Source organism: Bombus huntii, chromosome 12 (genome assembly GCF_024542735.1).
Source record: "Bombus huntii isolate Logan2020A chromosome 12, iyBomHunt1.1, whole genome shotgun sequence".
NCBI classification, from domain to species: Eukaryota; Metazoa; Arthropoda; class Insecta; order Hymenoptera; family Apidae; genus Bombus; species Bombus huntii.
In genome coordinates this window covers 7,654,152-7,676,737 of record NC_066249.1, presented here as the reverse complement: position 1 = coordinate 7,676,737, position 22,586 = coordinate 7,654,152, and the positions used below count along the sequence as shown (strand labels likewise).

Genomic DNA, 22,586 nt, shown 5'->3' with positions numbered 1-22,586 from the left:
AGGAGAGAGGAAGAGAGGTCGGCAACTGCCTGGAGACACAAATTTCCGTTTTCGTTTGTACTGTTATCGAGTGTGAGCGGTGGATGTACGGCATGTGCCGTTTCTAGTGCTCAATTATGCTTTAAACGCGAACCAATTCGTCGTCAATTGGATCCGGAACGATCACACTCGTGGAAAGAAGCTCCAGCTCGGTTAAAAGGAGGACGTTTCGCCGAAAGAATACGAGCCAGAAGGTAGAATCTTCATTTATATCCTCGTGATCGTGCTGATGAGATTGGTCAATAGAACCAAGACAGACACGAGAAACTGTCTTGGGGTCGTGTCTTTTCAGCTTCATCGGATCCGGATAAACCGTGGAACGTGCCTGGCGATACGAACTCGAAATAATAGAGGCAAGACAATTCGGCGAGTTGCGCGTCTCGCATACGATTCCTTGGTAAAACTTTATCCACCCTGACATTCCACGGTGTCCAGCTGACGAGTGCAGAATGCAGTTCCTTGCGTGTCTTTCCTGTAATTGCGGTTCGGCTGAGAAACAATATTTCAGTCGCAAAGAAACCTAACTTTTATATTGCATTGGTTGTTAAGATACGTTTAAGGAGAAGGATTCGTGGCGCGTTATACCCTGAAAGTAAGGTTATGAGAAGATTTGTAAGTTTGTTCTGTAACGATGAATTTTCAGAGTAATTAAATTAAGTCGTTGGATTTCGATTAGACTAATCAGCTTTACATCTTGTTGCAATGTTTTCGTCGCTAATACGTATACGGTATGCGCGAAGAGTATTTTTATATTTTCAAAGTTAAAGTAACTATACCAAACAACGTAAGCGCAGACAGCGAGGATCAAATTAGGTTTCGTGTAAGTAACTTTGCTACTGTCTCTTCGCTATGTTACGCCAGAAAGTTGCATACATGACGAGACTTTGTTGTGCGCACTTGGCTTTTAGCTTGGCTTTAGCGTTTTCAGCAAAATGCTCGCTTAAATCATTGCATGGGTTTTTAATTATAATTTCTTCCCTTACATATCTTGAATTCCTTTTTTCTTTCTTGCCAACTTCAACTTTTGTATAAAAATTATTCTGTAGAATGTTACTGGAAGAAGGATCGAAGAGTTTGTTACAGGTCATACGATTTATTAAATTCTTCCACACATCAATTTTATTTTAGTCAAGAATACTTTTAATTAAAAATTACCATTGATCAAAATATCGTGCAACATTTCCGATCTATAATTTACATAGCTCGTCCAATTTGTTTATTAGAACGAGCAGAAATTTTCCTCTACTGCTTCTTTTTATTTTCGTTTGAAAGTATGATATAACTTGACCCAGTTGTTAAAATCACACTGCATAGAATTGGATAGAAAAGAGGAATTCCTTTTTAGAAATCGTTTGAAAATTTTAATTATTATTCGAATCCAAAGCTTTTGTCGCGGTTTACCGAAATTAATACTAAACGAATTATTAATTTATCCCTTATTTTCGCGCTGTTCACGGAAATGTTTCAAATCCGAATTTTATTTCATTTGATTTTGTTTTTTTAACGAAATTCCAATACCGGGTCTGCCTTCGATCGGTATGAACAAAAAATTCCATTCAGCTCGTTATCATTAGTCTGTTGAACTTTTATTGGATTCCTGTAATATTTAAAAGCGCAAATATTTATAGATCGTACGATATACAAAAATATATCGAATATTTAAATGCTTACATAGGTTCCATTTTTTTTAATTTCTTTCAGATATGAATTTCATAAAGGTCTTATCGTAAATCAGCCATTTTCACTTCCACTTAAAACCTTGAAACATCACTTTCCCGCGTTACATCCTCAACGATCTTTACTCGAATTACCATCCTCTATCATCCACAATTACCTCTATGCCTCTTTCCAGAATAACCTATCCAATCTCGCTAAAGTCTGCTGGTTTAATTATACCAACGCGTGATCTATGAATCATCCGATGCGATTAGTGCCGCAAACTGCATTGATGCTCGTGGCAGAATAGCTGGTAACTTTTAATCTGCGCATTATTACCCCCATCGAATAAAGGAGCCAAAATTTCGATAGACGAAAGTAGGGTACGCAGAGAATGGGGGCTGCACGAAGCCCCTGTTGTTCTCAGGGCATCGAGGCAAGAGGGGATTACGTTCCGCTCGCGATTCGAAAGGTTCTCTCGTCGGCTTCGCGACGAAACGATCGCGCTCGCTGGAACTTCAGGAAAGTTGGCAGAGAGCAAGCCGTGGGAGTAGAGCAAACCGAGGAGGCTTAAGGTTGTACGCTCGTTGGTATGTTCCATTGCGGAGAGACGCCGCTTTTCCTTTCCTCTCCCGTCGTTCTTCGATGCGAGCGTATTAAAACGAAGTTTCGAGACGGAGAGCTGCCGGCTCGCCGACTAATAGAGGAGTAAGTCAAGCCCCGGAAGTTACACACGACCGACGGTAACGGGCTATTTAGCCCTTCCTCTGCTCGTTTAACTTTCCTCCTTCCTCGTTTGCCTTTACTCTGCTTCGTCTTCTTTTTTTTCCCTCTTTTTTTCTACTTTTTCTAAAAGTGGTTTTTACTTGCTTTGTTTCGTAGCTTCTGTCTCCTGCTCTGTCGCTTAGCTCTTCCTTTCTGCCGAGCTTTCTTCGTTTACGAAGCAGCGCTCGTTTCGTCGTGCCGGTGTTTGTCGTTGATTATTCTTCGGTTTCTCTTGCGTGTTTTATGCTCTCGCGGTTTGCTTCGTTAGTTTGCTAAGCGATCCGTCTGGTGAGAAAAGGGACGAGAGCGATGAGATTGCTTCATCAGACGACGATTAGTTTAATCGACTATGGTGATTTATCGGAGCAAAGTTTTATTTGTATGATATCGTTAAATTTATGAGCAATAGTGACATTTTACTCTACTTTCCTGTGCTAATTTTTTCTATATCGTATTATTTAAAGTTACTTGAAGTAATTAGCTTCTTGACATACTCGTGAAAAAATAATAGAAAATTGCTTTTCTTATTAATTCAACATTTATCCTTGATACAAATGAAATTTCTAAAAAGGTATTTAAGGAGAACCGAAGATAAGACAAGCTACTAAATATCTTTGTGAAAAAAAAAACCTTAAAAAACAAAGACCACTAAATATTGCATGAGCGAAAACAATAGTAACGATATCTCTTCTCTTAGCTGTTCCTTTTTGAGATAAAACGCGGAACAAAAAATATAACCGCTTGTCAAAGGTTTGCGTTTTATGAAAAGAGGCAAGTACTTTATCAACGATTCTCAAGTTTTATAAACAAAGAGACGTAATACTATTTTTTATCGATCTCGAAAGTATCAAGGTTCTCCACGGTTGGCAGCTTCGCGTTAGCCTTTTCTTTTCACCTTTATCTCATCCGCTTTTTGCTGTTCTTTTTCTCTTTGCTGCTGTCGTACTTTTTCTCCCCCCAACTTCGCGGTTTCCGTTCCGACGAATCTTTCCTTTCTTTCCCCTTTGCCTTTCTCGCCAGTTTTTCATGGCGTCGATTTCGTTTGAACTTTTCTTCGCGCAACTCGTCACGACTTTGATCGATGCTAGACGTCGTTCAATTCTAAGTAATTTTCTTCACGCTATTTTAGCGTAACGCTTTAAGCGCAACGGTTAAGTTTGCTCGTGAAAATTATCTTTCAATAATTCTCGTGTACGTTATTTGTGTCATTTTCGAGCAAATTGCATTTTCCTATAAGAAAATTACTTGCTTGATCATTCGCAAGCGCCAGCTTCTACTAAATGGATATTTTGTTTCGCAATTTTTCTTCTAGACTCATACTATACATAATACTTGAAATCAGACGACCGGCGAAAATTCGTCTGTTTAAAAATTTTCTCACAAAGTCGCTTTTCACGCGCCCGATCAAAGAGTAATCAACGAGGGCGAAGAAGGCTACGCCGAGAGATAAAAGGGTCATTAATTAGGTAACTCGATCTTTGAAGCAGAGGAGGATGGAAATCCTTGATGAACCGAAGTCTGCTTTGAAAAACGTCACATAATTCTCGATTTTCAAGTATGATCTTCAAATAAAATACCTTTGACGATCGCTGCAAGAACTCTGACATTATAGACCGGTCAGACTCTCGTGACGATTAAGCGAGAAAACTTATTCGAAAATTGTCCATAAAGTTACCGAATGATAGAAATAAAGTATGAAGTGTACTATATTATACTATACTATATTATACTATATAATATTCTTTTTTATTAGTTAAAAAGAAAAAAAAAGAAATATCTCGTGCAGGGTTATGTGGTTTTACATCAGCTGGTATAAAAAATTCTTACATAGTAGATTTACAGCAATGAAAAAACACATACATTTACGAAATATACAGTAATAAGCGACTTGCTTGAACCCTGATTACAAAGTTAATGGTATTTTAATCGCGCGCATCGGAAACCTGGTCTTCAAATATTTTAACATCGTGTGTGTGTGTGAACCGTGTCGATCAGAGTTATATTCTCGCCTTGAAAAGACATTCCAGCCATCCTATTTTCGCAATAAAAGGCAATTTTAGACTGGATAAAACGTTGCAGCAGTTTCGTGCGTCACAGAATATCCGTTGGAGAATTTGGTCGAAACATGCGACCGGAAAAATTTATTGCTACGCAATTTTAAAATTTGTACATCGACCATATTTTCATGCACGTACCCATGATTCCGTTCGTGGAACTTTATTCCGTGTAATGGACATACGATTGCGTGACGTTTCAACGAAACGACAAAAACTGGTCGGACGATCGGTGAATGAAATTTAATTGCACGGCCGATGTCTATCTGTATATTGTAATAATGCATCAGCGAGAAATATTATATGTCATTATTGGCACATATTATTGACGAGACCTTGCCATGCACAATAATTCCCTTTTTTTTTTTACCGATATTGCCGATGCGTTAATATCTCTGCTGTATGCTTTTCGATTGATACCGGGAATATTTTAAAAGGGACAGAATTGATGAAATATTAATGCAATTAAAATGGAACTGCCTACGTAATATGAATTCCGTGTTATACCGAACGCAGACACTAAAATAAATTCTATTTCTGAAGTAAGGCAACTAATTTTATATAGATATAACTGTCTTCAACATTTGTCCATTTGTACATATCACTTTAGTAGCAAGCGTGGAATATGTTTTATTAAAATTCTTTTTGTATAGTAATTAGCTGTACGAACGTTATATCAGCTGACATTTAAACAAGCAGAAATATCTTAATAGCCATTTTTGAAATCTGTCAATGATTTATGATAATATATATATAATATATATTAGGTTGTCCGAAAAGTTTCTTCCGTTTTATAAGGAAATAATAGACGCACAATGTTTTTTTGTTTAATATTAATTTATTGAATTATGCACGAGCATAATAATATAAATATAACGAAATAAATCATACCTAATTCAATAAAATAATATAAAACAGAAATTGTTATTGATTAACGAAAAAAACTTTTCGGACAACCTAATATAACGATCGTTGATATAACAGCGTGTTATAAGAAGGAAGCTAGGTATGAGAGACGATGCAACTAGGAAAGCTAAGATTGTGCTACTTTAAAACTTGGATGCATCGTGTAACTACATCTCAAATGTTCGTTGATTTGTCGAAAGAGCGCTTGATGAATGTTCGAGGAAGCAGCGATAGAACTTGTTCAAGTTCAATTGAGTATCGCGGTAAAACGAGTATCGCGGATGGTGCAAGTATGAAAGAGAGATGTCTAGAAGATCGACGGTCTAAGTAGATACTATTTCTCTCCGTTTCCCAAGAGTCCGTGGTCTTACCCTTTGATCCCAGACGTCTTTCAACGAGAACGAGAAAGCAATCGGATACGAATACGTTCTGTGTATACTTTGTACCGATTCGCCATAATATGCTGGAAACGTGGATTAGAATTAATGTTAAAGGAGATCAAAAAGGAATTGCGCCGATTTTCGATAACGTCAGCGAGCAGTACGAAAAGAAATTCAATTAATTGAAAGCTGTTTCGCGGTAATGTCTTTAGAATTTGTTAAGATCGTTCCAATTGAAAGAAAATGTGAGAAACAAATCGTAAAACTCTGCATGCTGCTACTAGTTTCCAAGATACACAGATTTTCGCAAGCGAATTCTTACTCAACACGAGAGAAAAATTGGTTTTGTTAAATGCGATAACGAGAACCCATTTCTTCATAACGAGAGTATATTGTTTAGTTTTGTCTTTTAACATCCTACGTAAAAGGAAGATCGACTGTTCAAACTTTTTTAAAATTGCTCTATTTACATATGCGAATAAAAAGTAATAGAAAATATAATGCGGCGTATCGTATCGAAACGTCTCTACTTGGGAAGTCAAAGGTTATGAGCGTCAAAACGAGAAGAATAGAAATCGGTTTTTATTCGAACGGTTTCTGTTTGACAATTCGAGGACAACGAAATATGCAATTTCTCATTGTAAGCACCTCAGTCTGACCTGCGGCATATATTCTTGATTTTCCTCGGAGTAAAAGGACGCTCGTCCCCGGAAATCCTACAGGAACCGGAGTCTCTACTTCCTTGGAGGCACGGACGGAGGTGGAAGAGAGATTTTCCTGCTGAAAATCGTTCGAGAGTCATCGTGGCTTCGAACCGATGCAGCGGTCCTTTCTATCGCCGTTATGTATTTGATATAAGCGCTATTTGTCCTACGCAAATTTGATCCCGAGATAGACCGCTATCCTTCAAACGCATCAAAATTACAATTTCGAGGCACACTGTTTGTCCTCGCGTACGTTGTTCGAATATTTCCTCTCATAAAAAGAAAAAATATTTGAATAGGCAGGTTTGAAACTGGATTATATATTCTACTATAAATTACTATGCGCGTTGAATTGAAATTTCTTTACAAATAGTATAACAGCGATAAAAAAGAGAAATTGAAATTTTTTATGAAATTCTCCGAAAGATTGGATCGCAACACGTTTCTTGTTAACAAATCCTTTTAGAAGTGAACTTGAAAATTGGAATTTCTGGCAAAAAGGAAGGATTTCCGAGTTTTATAAAATTAATAAATTCTGCTCAAATCTCGTAACTAAATAAAGAAACGAATAACAGAATCGTGATATTAAAATTTGTAATAAAATTAATAATAATCTTACTTATTGCTATCAGTTTCAAAGGAAAAAGTAATTCTAGCTTTGGAACAACTTGAAAGAATTTGTAAAACATTGTGATCATCGACGTGACAGCGTGTTATAAGAAGGAAGCTAAGTATGAGATACGATGCAACCAGCAGCTGTATCAAACTTCTCCTTTCAATCTCCTTACACGATCATCGCTAACAAACAACAAAGATTTACCCTACAAACATCTCAATTCGTAAATTCATAGCTACAGAAGCATATAAAGTTGCACTATTTTCCTGAAATCTGTATTTAATGCTTTAGAATTCTCTAGCTATAAATATCGAATCTATTTTAATTATATCATAGGCAATGAAGCTTTGCAGTATAATATAACATTAACGAAGTATCATTTTTTTGTGTTATCTATATCGAGCATTCTAGGATTTTGCATGTTTTTAATTTCGTGAAATACAATTTTAATAATTAACGACCATAAAATAAGGAAACACGTTCGAAATCGGTCAGATCCTTCGGCTACCAGCTACTTAGCCAAGACATCCGACGTGGAATTATTCGAAGGGGTTGAAGGCAAGATGGAGGATGCTTGCAGAGGGAAAATAGTAGCTGGTCGCTCCCTCTGCTTCTTCTTTTTCAGGGTGAAAGATAAACGCGCAGACAGACGAAAAGATGCGAGGGTGGGGGGATGAAGTTGGCACGCGTCTGGCATACGGGACCAAGCCGTTAAAACCTGCCAGAGTAGACACCAAATGCTATTCTGCACACGGCTTTCACGGTTCTGGGCACATACCCGGTCGGTGTCTACGAGAAATAGAAACAAAAATCGAAACTGCGGCAAGCCTGAAAGCAGACCGTGTTGGATGCTCGTTTAACAGGTTACTGAATCTTTGATAAAAGGGTGGCTAACTGTGACGGACCACGTTTTGCATGAGTTTGTAAAGGGGACGAGGGTGAAAGTTAGTTGTCCTTGTATTACCAAAGTAAAATATTAGGCTCTCGTTATATATTCTATGAGATATTAGGTTTGCTGCGTCGTTTTCATCGAGAGCATCGTATCTAATTTATAGAGAAAAAGTTGATAGAAAGGGAGATCGTTGCTTGAGAAAATACGATAATGAAATAACGAAATCGTAATGTTTGCAGCTTGCAATTAGTGACTTGTTTTAATGTAAAGTGAAAAAATTATGAGAGGACAAAGTCGAGTTATTTTTGAACTCTGAACTTTACACAGAATAATCAATCGATCTGGTTGCTATTGGTCCAAGCATGATATACTACGAAAATATACCACTTAATTACTCTTTTGCGGCGTTTGAGAGAGTTTATATTATAAATTAATGGCAAAATTGTGGATTTCAAAATATGTATTTATTGAATTTAAACATTGTAGTATCTTCAACATAATATTCAATGTAGTTTTCAAATGCCACTATATAATTCTTAATATAGAAAATTATATTGTAATATATTACGATATTTTTCACACTTATTAAAAGTTATTTTCAATACTTTACCACTTTGTTTGTACGCTTTAACATCGTCGAAAGCATGAAACCCGTGAAATAGACGTATTCGAGCAAATAAAACGACACGAAATAAACAAATAATAATAAACATAATATTCCATCGCGGCGAAAATTTTCGATAATTATTTTTTCCATTGTTATTATTGATACGCGATGATATAAGCAAATTTAGTCAAGTCACTCGTGCATCGTGAAATTGATAGGCTGTTGTCCTCAATTTTTCTCCAATTTACATTCTACTGCATTATTCTACTGTTTGATTTCATTCACATTTTGCCCTAAACAATAATTGTTTCTGCAATAAACAATTAATTTTATTATGATTGTACGATGAATATATTCGTCTACCACAATTCACGACTAAATTACATTTTAAATACCTAATAATCTGAATTTTCCCTCTTTCGATCGATATTTTTAGTTTTGTGCGGTTATGCTGGAAATTTGTGAAAATATTCGTTTTGTTATTTGATCGATAGCACGTTCGATAATAAAAACAACGATTTGAGTTACAATATGACTTCGTTATTGTTATCGCAGGCTTTAAATTCATATCGCGTTTATATCGCGCTTTCGTTAATCTGAGAGATGTCTGTTAAAAAATGTAAGATACGATACAACGAAAAAAATGTTTGCAAACTATTTCTAAATATTTTAATAAAGAAAAAATTGTATACCGATCAGAGATTATTTCGTCGAATATGTTTCGTAAATAGAAGTCAATCACAAATATCTCAATGAAAATTAAAATCGTAAAACCTCAAAATACCAAAGCAACTTCACCGGTATTACAGGCTTTACAAACTTAATTTCATTCAACGCCGTGAATATCCTAACAGTTTCCTAGTGAATCGAAGAGCCGTGATATCCCATCAAGATTTCGATCGATAATCCAGCAGGTTTTACAGGTAATTTCGCGTTATATAGCGCCACTCGATTACCACGTTTTCAATGCTCGTATAATTATCTGAATGGTATAAAGGGTCGAACGATTTTAACGACTTAGGAGACTAGGTACGTCGCATTGATATCACTTGCGACAGATAATATTCCAACAATAAAGATTATTTTTCTTCCTGAAAATGTTGTACAGCACACACTCACAAACAACACTTTATCTACTTAATTTATCTACTTCAAAGGCGCAAGATAAGTTCATATTAATTCTCTTTCAATCATTAATATTTAATTGATCCATCGAATACCAGTACACCCTTAAATTAGATAAATGATCGTTCGATTCCCGCAGCTGTTCTTCCCAATACAGAAACGTGGACAAAAACGTTGCAATGAAAGAAACCGGATAGTTGTAAAACAATATCGTTCCAAAATTAAATTGCATCGTCGAATAGACGCGTATAACTGTACCAGAGACGAGACAATGTTTCTCGCGAAAAGAGATATTTTTTCCAAAAGAATGCGAAAGTGTTAACGAGAAGAATCAGAGTTAAGTAAGCGGCGAAGTTAAATAAACGAGCAAGGGAGCCACGTTATCCGTTTCCCTGGTTCAACGTTCGACTTTTCCATCATGCAGTGGAACGCCGCGTCGCGCCGCGTATTATGCTCGTGAAGCCTTCATTAAATCACTTTTTTCCCCCGAGGAGAATCTCCCCTGCAATTTCCGCGCGAGTCGCCTCTCGCGTCTACTTTCACGATCAAAGCGCAATTTTCATACAGGCGAAAGAAACCTAATCGGCGGGAAAGTGTTTGGTAACCGACCACGCACCGAGATGAATCAGCCACGGGTGCATACATACGTACATACCTACACACATATATATATACTGCGTGAAAAAATCGAACGCTACGAATAGCAGTCAGACTGGACGCAGCCGTATAATAATACCTTTGAGTTATTGCTATCCTGTAGCGATGGCACTGCGTCATTCGACATTGTAACGAAGAAAAGCCATATCGAGCATCTCATAGCATATAAGAAAAAATTGTATTCCTCATCGGTAGAATTAATTGTCGGACCTGTGCCGATCAACTCTGTATGTCCTAAAGGTACTTAGTAATACCATCTTTATTACAATAGTATACATATGTTTAGAACCTTGATGTTATTTATGTGTACGTGCTATTTCTCTGAAATTCTATATACAGGCCTATACGGATAATGTAGAGCATACGGTTGTAAAGAACATTTACACTTAATGCATATGTTGTTAGCAGAATCTTCAAGTATTTGGAATTAAACAAAATCGGGTATTGGGTGAAATTGTTTTCCGAGAATTTTCCTGTGTTATACTATCGAATCTTTCATCGCTTGTACGGAACGCAATCAGGTGGTATCGCTCATCTCCATCGAGCCTTAGTCAGGTCTCGACTTAACCACGATCATCTTTGTTTCCGTGAACCCATAATTATTAGCCACAACTCTTCTGCTACCAACGAACTGATTTCGATTTTCTTCCTGGCTGTCGATAACTCCAAAACTCCAGACCTGTTGATTATTGCGCTACGTTTGAGACTATGTAATTACGAATACCTGTCACGAGACTTCTTTTTCTCGCGAGCAAGAAAGAAAGATGCTGCGGATCGGGGATCGTCGTTGATCGATAAATCATGGCACGCACAGCGACGAAACCATATATCAAGCTCGAAGTAATCGAAGTATCGCGTGGAAGATGGTCTTATTCGCAAACAATTATCCGACATAATCTTCGGCCACGAGTCAACGAGCGTCGATAATAATTACGGAGTAGCATATCAGTATGAACCACATAATCGTAACTATACGACAACCTTCGATAGATCATGTACGATTATGATAAGAATAATTTATAACGTATCGCGCTGTGGTAAAAAAGAAGTAGTTTGAAATGAAACTAAAATGAATATAAGAATCGAATATTGACACTCATAAATAAGACTTAATTAAGATGTAATTTTTACAGGAAAAATATAACGATCAAGCATTGGTATTTCTATAAAAATGATTCGTATGGGAAATATCATTTATCTTTTCTATGAAATAATACGTTCTAGTTTTTTCCGATTTAGGTACAGGTTTCAGCCCTCAAACAATTTCCAGTCTTTCTATTCTCCTCTATATCGCGAACAATACAACGCTTCCGTTCCAAAACAGCGCATCGAATAGTATCGATGTTTGAAATCACTTGATCGTAAAAGCGGCGACAGTTACGCTTCTACCAACTTCGGCTGTTAGTGTTGCAAACTGTGCGGAACCCAGAGCATCCTTGTGTCCCCAATTTGTCGTCGTCCTTTCAACGCTAAATTTAAATTCTATCACGAACGAGAAAAAGATTCTAAAGCCGTGACGCTGTAAATTACTTTGGTCTAAACAAATTTGTTAAGGTATAGAGAGAATTCGGAAATACAAATAGTTTACTTTATTTTGCACGCAACAGCTATACATAGTATATATTACACTCTGAAGACCCCGATAACCTTCTTGCACGCACGCTCGTTGTCAAGCGACTCCTCTAGATTCTTCTAACAGCTTCCAATCGTCTTTTGTCTCAACTGAGACCTGGACGCCCTCTCACGCTTACACACACATTCACATGTACAGTGTAAATGTATCATCTACCTTACAAAATTTTCCAAAGCTGCTCGAATATTCTATTTCTTTTCGTGTAAAGTATTGGAGCTTGTTACAAACTTTGGAATTATTGTTCCATTTCGAATCGTAAGGATACAAGGAAATCTATATCGTATGTTCTACACTATAATAAAAATCTTTAGAGCGATAAATAACGCGACTGAATCATTTTCTCGTTGTATGTTTTCTCTTTCTTATCGTATTTTCTCTACTATACGTATATTTTTCTTCGTGCATTCTGACGTTTGCGTTATTAGATCTTTCATTGTGTTATTCCTTGTTTCTATGCCTTTCATAAATTCTTCTGGTATGTGTGCAAATCGTCGAGGTACGATAAAAAATAGTTCTCTTTCTTAGGTGTTCTTAGCGGCATCAAAGTGGTGTAAAGGCTAACCGCTACTCTACTCTGCGAAAGCTGTCAGTCGTAAAAAGCAGAGAAACGGAAGGCTGTAAAGGAAAGGACGAGGTTCGATGGGTTTCATCATCGAACTTTTTATCGGTCCATAAAAGAAAATCGGTACATCTTGCAAACAAGTGTGAGCGACACAGCAGGGTATTCAAGTGAAAATATTACGATTTATGGAGAAAAGTTTGTATCCAATTTGGCTTTGATCGATGAACACGAAACTTTGACTGGACAATGTGTACGTCTTATTTAACGTTTGTTTATTTATTTCGTGTTTTTTTATCAGCGAAACAAAGAAGTTTTCTTATTTTTCTACATTTAATAGTTCTTAGAGCCTCAAATTTTTAAGGTTCGTTACTTTAAATGTATACGAGATATATCAAAAAGACGTTAGTGCTCAATTTAATAAAAAATGCTTGTCCACTTAAAATATACAATTTCGATGTGCTTGGAATATCTGAAAGAAACGAGCGAGGATTTCCAGGTGATTGGTGAAAATTCTATCGATGAAGAACGCGTACAACCCATTTGCCTAACAGTAGTAAGCAAAATGACAAACCCCAAAATGACAACCATACTCGCGAGTAGCGTCTACAAGAACGAAACTCTATTCCACAGTTCAATTTGTCAGAAATTTACTTCATTGTCGTTATCAAACTGCATACACTTCTCATAGAATCTCGTAGAATCGTTTTCAATTACCGTATCACTCGCGCCATCACTGGTCTATCGATTGCTGGAACTAGAAAGCAGATTTCTCTGGAGAAACCAAGTAGCCAGCGTTCCTCTGCCAGAAGAATCTCTGTGTGATCACGTTATGTGTTTGCATCGCACGACACGCAGCTTCGCGTTTCACGGTGGCCCTGGTTCACACGTTCGCGAGTTTCCCTTGAAAGTTTTCGGCGGAGAACGTAAGTCGCGCTCGCGTAATTTAGCGAACTTCACCGCGGCAACTTTCGTGCTAACGCTCAGGAATCAGAGGAATCCGGAGACGCGCGGCGACTTAATTAAATTCGATAAAACGTCCTGGGCACGAGAACAGGACGGACGGGTGTGAGAGGCGAAGCGAGCAGCGAGCGCAGGCCGCTCGTAAAGCGTGAATTACGACGCCCTGTAAAACGACTCGACTTACGTGTCGATGGAGGGAAAAGGAGCAGCGTTGACACACGGGGGCTCGTTTTTATTTCACTCCACCCCTGCACCTACGATTAATTTCTTTACTTTTTCTCCTTTTCTCTCGTTCTTTCCTTCTTCTTCTCGTCGTGTTCTCTGTTTCGCGTAACACGTGCCGTTTTATGGCTCGTGCTTCTTCGATACTACCCACCATAACGATTACGAAATCCTTGCGTCACGCTTATAAATATATACTTGTATAAATATCGAGCGCGTGCGTGCCGAAAATGCTTGGATCTCGAGAAAGATGTGGGTGTGTGTGTGTGTGTGTACCGGTGGCGCGCACACGTCGTAACTCATAAGGGAGATTAATGTCTCCGGCGGAACTGGAGAACTGTAAAGCTTCGCTACAGAAACTGTTCCGTTACTGTACGAAAGCTGTTACTCGGCAGAGGAAACTGAGTCGAGGATCGTGATGCGACTGTAGAACGTCGTAAAGAGCAGCTTTGAGTATTCAGCCTGGCCGCCTTTTGCCGTTTCTACGGGAAATTCGGCCTTTCTTTATTGATAACCCTGCGTGAATAGGGGAAATCGTTTCCGAATACGCTTCTCGTGAATAAAGCGGCCAACGGGGGATAATAGACGGATGTTTTTATCCCGCTATTCCACGTTTTTCTCTTTTTTCTTTTTTAGTTTTCCTCTTTCTTCGCGTCCCTTTATTGGTCCCTGGTGTTGGGGCTCGTGTTGTTTCGAAGTTTATGTACGCGCGTGAACTGTATGGATTATATGAAAGAATATTCATATAAAAAATATCGACGATAGTTTCACAATCTTATCGATCCTTTATTTCCTGCAGTGAAATATTTGTTGAATCTTTTTCTCTTGTTATTCGCGTTGTTTAGATGTACGTACCTTTCAACCGATAAGACCAAAATAATAAATAATAATACGAATAGAGACACAGAAAATTGAGATTTGTTTTGTCCGCTGATGACGAAGAATGTTTTATTCGGAACTATGAGACAGTAAACCCATCGAAAAAATTTTGTTTGCAAAAAGCAGTGCACTGTACGCACAACATACAAAGATAATTAATCTTTCCAAAAGATGTAACTAAGCAACTCACGCGTCTTTTAGCCATGAAATTTGATAAATATAATAGGCTATAATTTGTACGATGCACCAGATTCTTGTCAAACGCTATAATCAATGAATCTCGTTAGATGTGCACATGCGACTGGAACGTTTCGTTATTTGTTCCATTTGCTCCTCTATGTTGTACATGGAATAACGGCTCGGTTGCGTTTCAAATGTTACCAATATAGCTAATGCCCGGAATTATGTGCCGTCCGGCATTAGGGGAACTCCCCTGTGTTTAATACTTTTCTAGTATATTACATACACATATGTAGGAGTAGTTGGCATAATATTTGGAAAGGAGGTTGTAGTATTAATCTTACTCTTTTCAATTAATATATTTCAATTAATCATCTTTTGATTATTTGGTTGATGAAAATAATATAACGCGGAGTTATTAGCCCGATAGAAAATTAATTGGAAATAAAGTTATTATTAATTCAATCATTTATATTGGAGCAACACTTACACTAATTAGTGGATAATAACGGGTGGAAAGCAATTAAATCCTGTATCATGTTGTAACATATTATTTATTAAAGCACATATAATTGGTCATTAAATACTTGAACAATTTTGTATTAAACACTGGTATTACAAACGTTCAAATTTATTAATTTTACGTAAAATAATTCACAGATGTTTAATGTTAGCAAGGGCTAAATATGTATAACTACAGCAGTGAAACTAATTAAACTATCCGATGCTCTAAAGGCCTCAACATATATACAGGGTGGTTGGTAACTGGTGGTACAAGCGGAAAGAGGGTGATTCTACGCGAAAAAAGAAGTCGAAAATATAGAATAACAATTTTTCGTTCGAGGCTTTGTTTTCGAGAAAATCGACTTTGAATTTTCACTCGGTACGCGTGCGGTACGTTATAACCGATCTCACTGTAGATAGTTGTCTCGATGGACAAATTTAAAAAAAAAGAAAAAAAATTTTTTATTCTATATTTTCGACTTCTTTTTTCGCGTAGAATCACCCCCTTTCCGCTTGTACCACCAGTTACCAACCACCCTGTATATATAGTGTACCTCGTAAAATTTCTGATATTTGATTTATTTTCTCGATCTATTCAAAGTTTTAGAAAAATTTCTTTGACATAACATTCTCTGTGATAGGTATGAAATATTATCAACATATAAAATCATTTAACGATCTCACTTGAAATTAATCAGAGCGTACGGCGAACTCGTCTTTTGGAAACGTAATTTACTTCAACGAGATACCAGATGGGTTTCTCAAGATTTCCCTGTAAAAAAGGAATAATTTCTACTTCTCCTCTGGAACTGAAAGGGACGAGGATGCCGGTGCACGTACCTCTAGTCGTGATCCTAAAAGAATTTGCAATGCAGCCTGGTGGTGGCCGCACGTTTCAAAGTATTTCCTAACTTTAAAGCAGCACCGATAATTAGGTAGACGGTACTTCTCGAATCGATTGTAAAAGAGAAAAACACGCGACCTGGTAGTCACAGCTCGCTGATAAATCGGCTTTGCGTAGTTAGTAAAGTAAATCGGAGATATACATAATCTCATTTCTGGGTGGGGATCGTCAAAGGGAATCCATAAAATCGCGACAACTGCGTCCGCATAGGGTGTCCCTGAAGTTCACGAGATATTCCAGCCAGAAATTCATGGAAAGTAACTATACGCCAATCCCCTAACTTAAGTTGAATAATTCATTCCAAATACAAATACTCGGAAATTCTAAATATTCTATAGAATTAAGAAAAAAAAAGCAAAGCTGCGTTTTCAATACATTTCGTAACAGCAATTTTTACAAAAATATAACAAGTCCTTAATAAACCGAATAAATTTTTTATTAAATCAGACACTTATAGAAACATCGACATACACGAACGAATAACTCGGCGTATAAATGAAACGGTACGTACGAAACCTCTAAAAAAAAAAAAGAAAGCCATAACGTTTGCCGCAACACGGTATCCCAAAAGGACTGAAAACGATCTTTGTTATTAGCGGAATTAAAGAGAAAAAATAAGATCGGTAACCGGGAGAAACGATATCCACCGTACAGAGGAGTTAATAGAACTGAGAGAACAGGGCGGGCGATTAAAAGTGGTTCCATAACAAATGAAACATTCACGATTGAAATTTACGGGGGTTGCGGGTAAGCTCGCAAGCACAGCTTTATTTACGCGAGCCGGCGCCTACTTTGCTCCACGGTAATTACTACGGCAATTACATCGCGATTTACAGTAATTACAAGTTTTACTGGCTGAGCGGAACCCGAATGTGCCGGTCGCGGCACTCTATCCCGAGCGGGGCCACCTTTTGCTATAAAAAGCTCCGGTGGAGCACCGGTAAAAACCATTAATCTACCTACTACATTGCGGTCTACAATACATCTGGACTTAACAGAGAAGTCGTCTCCGCTGCCAGGGGAATTTTTCTTCGACAGACCAGCACCATTTTAATAGTCTCCCTTCATTTCTCCGCTACAAAGGAGGACATTAAGAAACTGGCCAAGAACGCCACATTTTCTCGTGTTTTTCTTTTTCCTCGTGTAATTTGTTTCACCCGTGTTTATTCGTTTGAAAGGGATTTCGATCGCTTGGAACTCGGATGACAAATACGATTATTCAAAGAGAGACGACACTCTTTGTATCTTTACTCGCTTATTGATGAAAAGGTACATCTATGTGACTTTTCATCTTTTCAGGGTCTTTCGCATCCTTTCCGGATTTTATTGTTAAAGTAAATCGAGTAGTATTTTGTCACAATAAAGTTCAAGTTTTACGTATATAATTACCGAAATATTAAATACGCTTCAGATTCCTGAATAGGTACGTCAATGTGAAACACTATTTATGCTCTTACATGTTACTCGGCTTGTTCCTGCATCCTGGAATTTTAGAAGAATGCACTGACAAGTAGTGAGAATTTCGACCAAATCATAAAGATAGAATAACATCGAATGTACGTATTTAATTGACATATATGAACATACACGATGCATGTATAAATTTATCGAAATTAATAAAACCGAAGCATCGTATCTAATTAATTCATGCAACGTTGCATGTATGTCATTCAACTTATTGTGAAACGAGAAACTGTTACCAACACCATTAAAATGCTTTAACATAAATTCTCGATTCATTAGGTACTTATGGACAGAGCCGACGTTTTCGAGTCACGGCCGCGTTCGAATATTACAATAATTTTGATTGGTGGGCGTCATATAGTTAGCCATATGCGTCATTGCCAGATATTTTCGACATCCACCGTCGCTTATTTGGCATCGTTCGAACGCGTGCTCGGCAAACCATGGCTTATTAGCATCAATAATTTGACAGCATTTAATAAACAATCAGCCAATCTAGTGTCATCTGTCGGTCGAATCTAGTTAAACGATTTAGCCGATAGTAAATTGCACTGTGACATAACATTCTGAATAATTAATAACAGTCCTCTTTCGGACGAGTACGTTCAGTTTTATTTTCTCCACCCTCTACATGTTATGTCTCTATTTTATAAAAAAGATAGCGCTATTTATGTAATCGAATAGGAAAAAAATTCTTCTTCCAGATAATTAGATTTGCTTAAAAAAGGCATCGTAACATTTTTTATTTCAATGTAGAAATAATTGTTAATACATATTATGTTCACGAAGAGAAAGTTAGTCAAATATTATCTGTAACAAAAAATTAAGAAACAATCGCAGACCATTTGATCGTCGGAATCGTCAAGTTCGTCAATGTCGTGTTACAAAATTTCAAGTACATTCTACTACTAATTCGATAACGTTAATCCCTTACAGATAGGGAAAATGTACGTAGAACCAAGAACAAATTACTCTTGTTATTACTTTACGACTACGAACCTCGACATTTTCACCCTTTCCTGTTAACGCTATTCCTTTACAGTCGTATTTATGCCGCGGCAAAGATAACGAACGATACTCGAACGGCGCTCAGCTAGTTTATCTGAATAGCTTTGCTTCGTTCCGCCACTATCGTAAAACGGTCCTATATGCTGAATAACGACTGAAGGAAATAATTAACGCAGAAACAAGATCTATCACCGTATAAATCTGGATTACACGCGACGGTGGAGACGACTAGGGCTTAAGAATCTTTTGACATTTTCATTCGACGATTCCCAAGGGTAGGCCAAGTCTTAATTACCTCGACACGAGACAATTTGTCTTAGCTCCAACTTTACAATGGAATCGAGGAATATGGTTCCGTTATCGACGAACTGTAGATTATTAAATTACCAAGGTATCGATCATTATCATCATCAGGGTTATCCTCAAGACCGTCGAAGTTTATAATTACAGTGGTGATTCTTATACATTTACGGGAAATTTAAGGCGCGAATATGTATAAAATGTGCAGAGTGCAATACTCGTTATAATATTTAGTAAGTGAAACGAATTTATGCCTAAACTTTATTTATCATCTATCTTCGGTAGTTTCCGTTGTAACAAGTATACGTTAATTAATTTTCCACATAACCAACTCTGATTAAATTGTTCGAAATCAACAACCGTTCACACATTCTCACACGTTCTCATAGAACGTCGACAATTCGCGGAATACACGTTGACAGCTAAAAAATTCACAAAACAGGAGTAAAAATTCTTTGCGCCATTGACATACGGCCTCTTTATCTACGTTTGAGTTATGTGAAAGATTGTTTCGTGCGTCGATAAATTATCAAAAGATTTCACGCTGAAAAGGAACGTGCTTCTTACGATACGCGCAACCAAGAAGCAGAGGAGGGAGGAAGGAGATCGCGAAAGGATTCGCGGCATGCCAGAATAATAACGTTATATTTCATTTTGCCGATGGCGAGCAACGAATGAAAACGTCGGGCAAAAATAAGGCCAGTTAAATTTACGCGTTCGATAAAAAAGAAAATAAACGCGGCTGGTATCTTGGACACGCTCGCCCGAAGGCGATCATCCTCGAGATTCAAAAACCTCTCGCGCATTCGTGGAAACGGAAAGATTACTTATTTACGGGGGCCTGGCAACGCGCAGCAGCTGCCAGGGGATGGAAGAAGACGGCAGCCTTATGTTGCGTTTGATGTTACCTCGAATTGGCTAGTTAAGAAGCAAACCCGTTGATGGATTCGTTTTCCGCGTAGAAAGGTTATTTATGAACCGCACGAGTCGAGGCATCGATCCGTACCGGGAACGACGTGGGGGTTCGAGGATTCTTCGGCAACAGAAACGAATTACGATGCACGCTACACGCATATCTGCCCAATTGGCAAACTAGACGGCTACTAGAATTTCGATTGAAACAAGTTCGAAATAGTCTCCTATTCGATCATGATAATTGACGCTTTTGTCAACGTCAACGACGCTAAAGGGTACTATTCGCTTGTCAGTCCAATCGATTAGACTATGAAACGTTACTAAGGTGGAAATTTGGCAGAACTGTATCAACGATTCGGTATTTTTATCTTCTGATTATCGTAGATCGGTGAATTGGAATATGTATGGCACATCGAATTTTTGCACCATAGGATGAATCTACGTCGAGTCGTTCCTTAAGTCAGTCTTGTTTTATTTTGGATCTATTACTATTTATCTACAAACTCAACTTAATATGAAAAGTTTCAACTTCGTCTACTAAAACTTTTCAATATAACCGATATTCATAAAAATACTCGGTGGAACTATATAACAAATTACCTATAGAGCTATCTTCCTTTTGAAATCATTCAGATATAAAGAAAAATAGAGAACAATCAGTGAACTAACGAACCACCCAACAAAATTGCGAATTTCCACGGTAAATACACTTCCAGTTGCTAAACTTTCGCAAAAGTAATTAAAATCAGTCGACCCTAGCCAGAGGTTGGTGGAGAAGTTACTTCGGCCGATAGTCGATACCTGATCGACCGGACACAACAGCGGCGATCGAAACACGTACAATTATTAAAATCTTACCACGGCTCACGTGATGCGGACTTGCATAACGATGCAAATTGTTCGTCTGGAGTTCGCTAAACGCCATAAAAAAATGGTAGTTGTACCGGTCCACGGTTCCTACGTTAATATTCGTCGTATAACGATAGGAGACGAAGAAGAAGAAACGACTCAGTCATCATTGCTCCCCATTTCTCGACGTTTCATGAGCTTGTAACTGGTTAGAGGCTTTTTCCTTCCAGATCAAGATGTCAAGAAAATGTATGGTTACGCCTAGCCGTGAAATTTAGCCAGCATTTTTCTTGTGGTAAATGAAATTGTTCCAATATAACCGAGCCTGGTGCTTGTCACTGTGGACGTTTTCGTAGTCTGTGTTTGCCGAAAAATAAAGTTCGCGATAATTTCGTCGGATTGTGACTGCGCCTGTTATATAATACGTTGCGTGAAATTTTTCTTCGTTTTTAGTTTACAAATGTTGGTCGGATGACCGTCGTTGGTGGAAGATTTGAACTTTTATAATTCAGTTATATTTGTAAAATTACAACTACATTTACGAATCACAGACTACAAAATTAACATGGATAGAATTTTTTTAAATTGTCATAGGACGAGCATATCGGAAATTGGTGATCTACAGTGGCTACAAAAAGTATTTGTACACCACTGTATTCATTATGGTATTTACATACTAATTAATTAAGTGTAATCAAATTTCGTATCATTTAATGATATTTATGTACTATACTATATTATTATTATTATTCGCGAACTATACGAAGACCTAAACGAAACGATCTTCGGCATGATCTCTAAGTGCCTGAACTAGCCATTTTCCTCCGAAGAGCAAAGTTAAATTTGATAACAGAATTTACGAATCTTACGATGCGGGCAATTCAACATAGAAACTTACTCGGCCAATGATATTCAGTCGGAACTGCCGGACCAACTTTCTAACGGTTCATCTCGGGACACTCATCCACTATCTATCCTCCACCCACGATTTCCCGACTTTCGCGGTTATGTTTCCAAACTTGTAGAGAAGCATCAGCGTCGTGTGACCCAAGATGGAAGTCCACGTAACAGTGAGCTATTACGATTGTTTTGTGGAACAAGCGGGTAGGAGAGTGTCATTGATCGATGAGATTGTCCGACCATTGGTCCTCGAAAATGTTCCACGCAATCGTTGATTTTCGACTGACAAGGATGGCAAACGCGTCAGTGAAGAAGGAAAATAAGGAGTGGTATTCGTGATATGTATGTCACCGTGTAACTCGTTAAAACGCGATAACTCCATCTACACGTAAATCTAATCGGGTAGACAAGGCGATGAGGACATCAAACCCCCGTTAACCGCAGCTTGCATCGTCAACCAGCAAGACGACTTGGCCGCCTTAAGCTCGGTCGGAAAGCCACGACCTTAACCGTCAGCGCGTACGTCACCGCAGAATTCTCATGTAATGAGACCTAATCCCGAAGGATGTCTTCGTAGTTTGCGTGCACCACCTTGCTTCTGCTTCTCCCGGGCGCTTTCTATTACCTGGTAAAACTACGCTATCCACCTACCAAACGAATGTGGTTAATTATTCTCCTGGTGGATGTGCGATAATGTTCATACTTGAGATGAATCGCTGGTTTTGATAGTAGAATCGAGAATTAATATCATTTTTGAGAAACTCTTTCGGCCGTTGTTAACACCATATATGGTGGATAAATTTTTTGTTTCAAAATGCAGGATCGGATATTTTGAAATTTGACAGCTAGAGGAAGAAAATATTATGACGCACGTCGGATTACATTTGCGCTTTTTAGTAAGAACG

The 22,586-nt window shown here is 37.9% G+C and overlaps 1 protein-coding gene across 1 annotated transcript in view; it reads left to right on the top strand.

The window, feature by feature from the left end:
- Nucleotides 1-22,586, top strand: part of LOC126871794 (hemicentin-2-like) — a 166,450-nt gene that overhangs the window by 77,554 nt on the left and 66,310 nt on the right. The window lies entirely within an intron of this gene.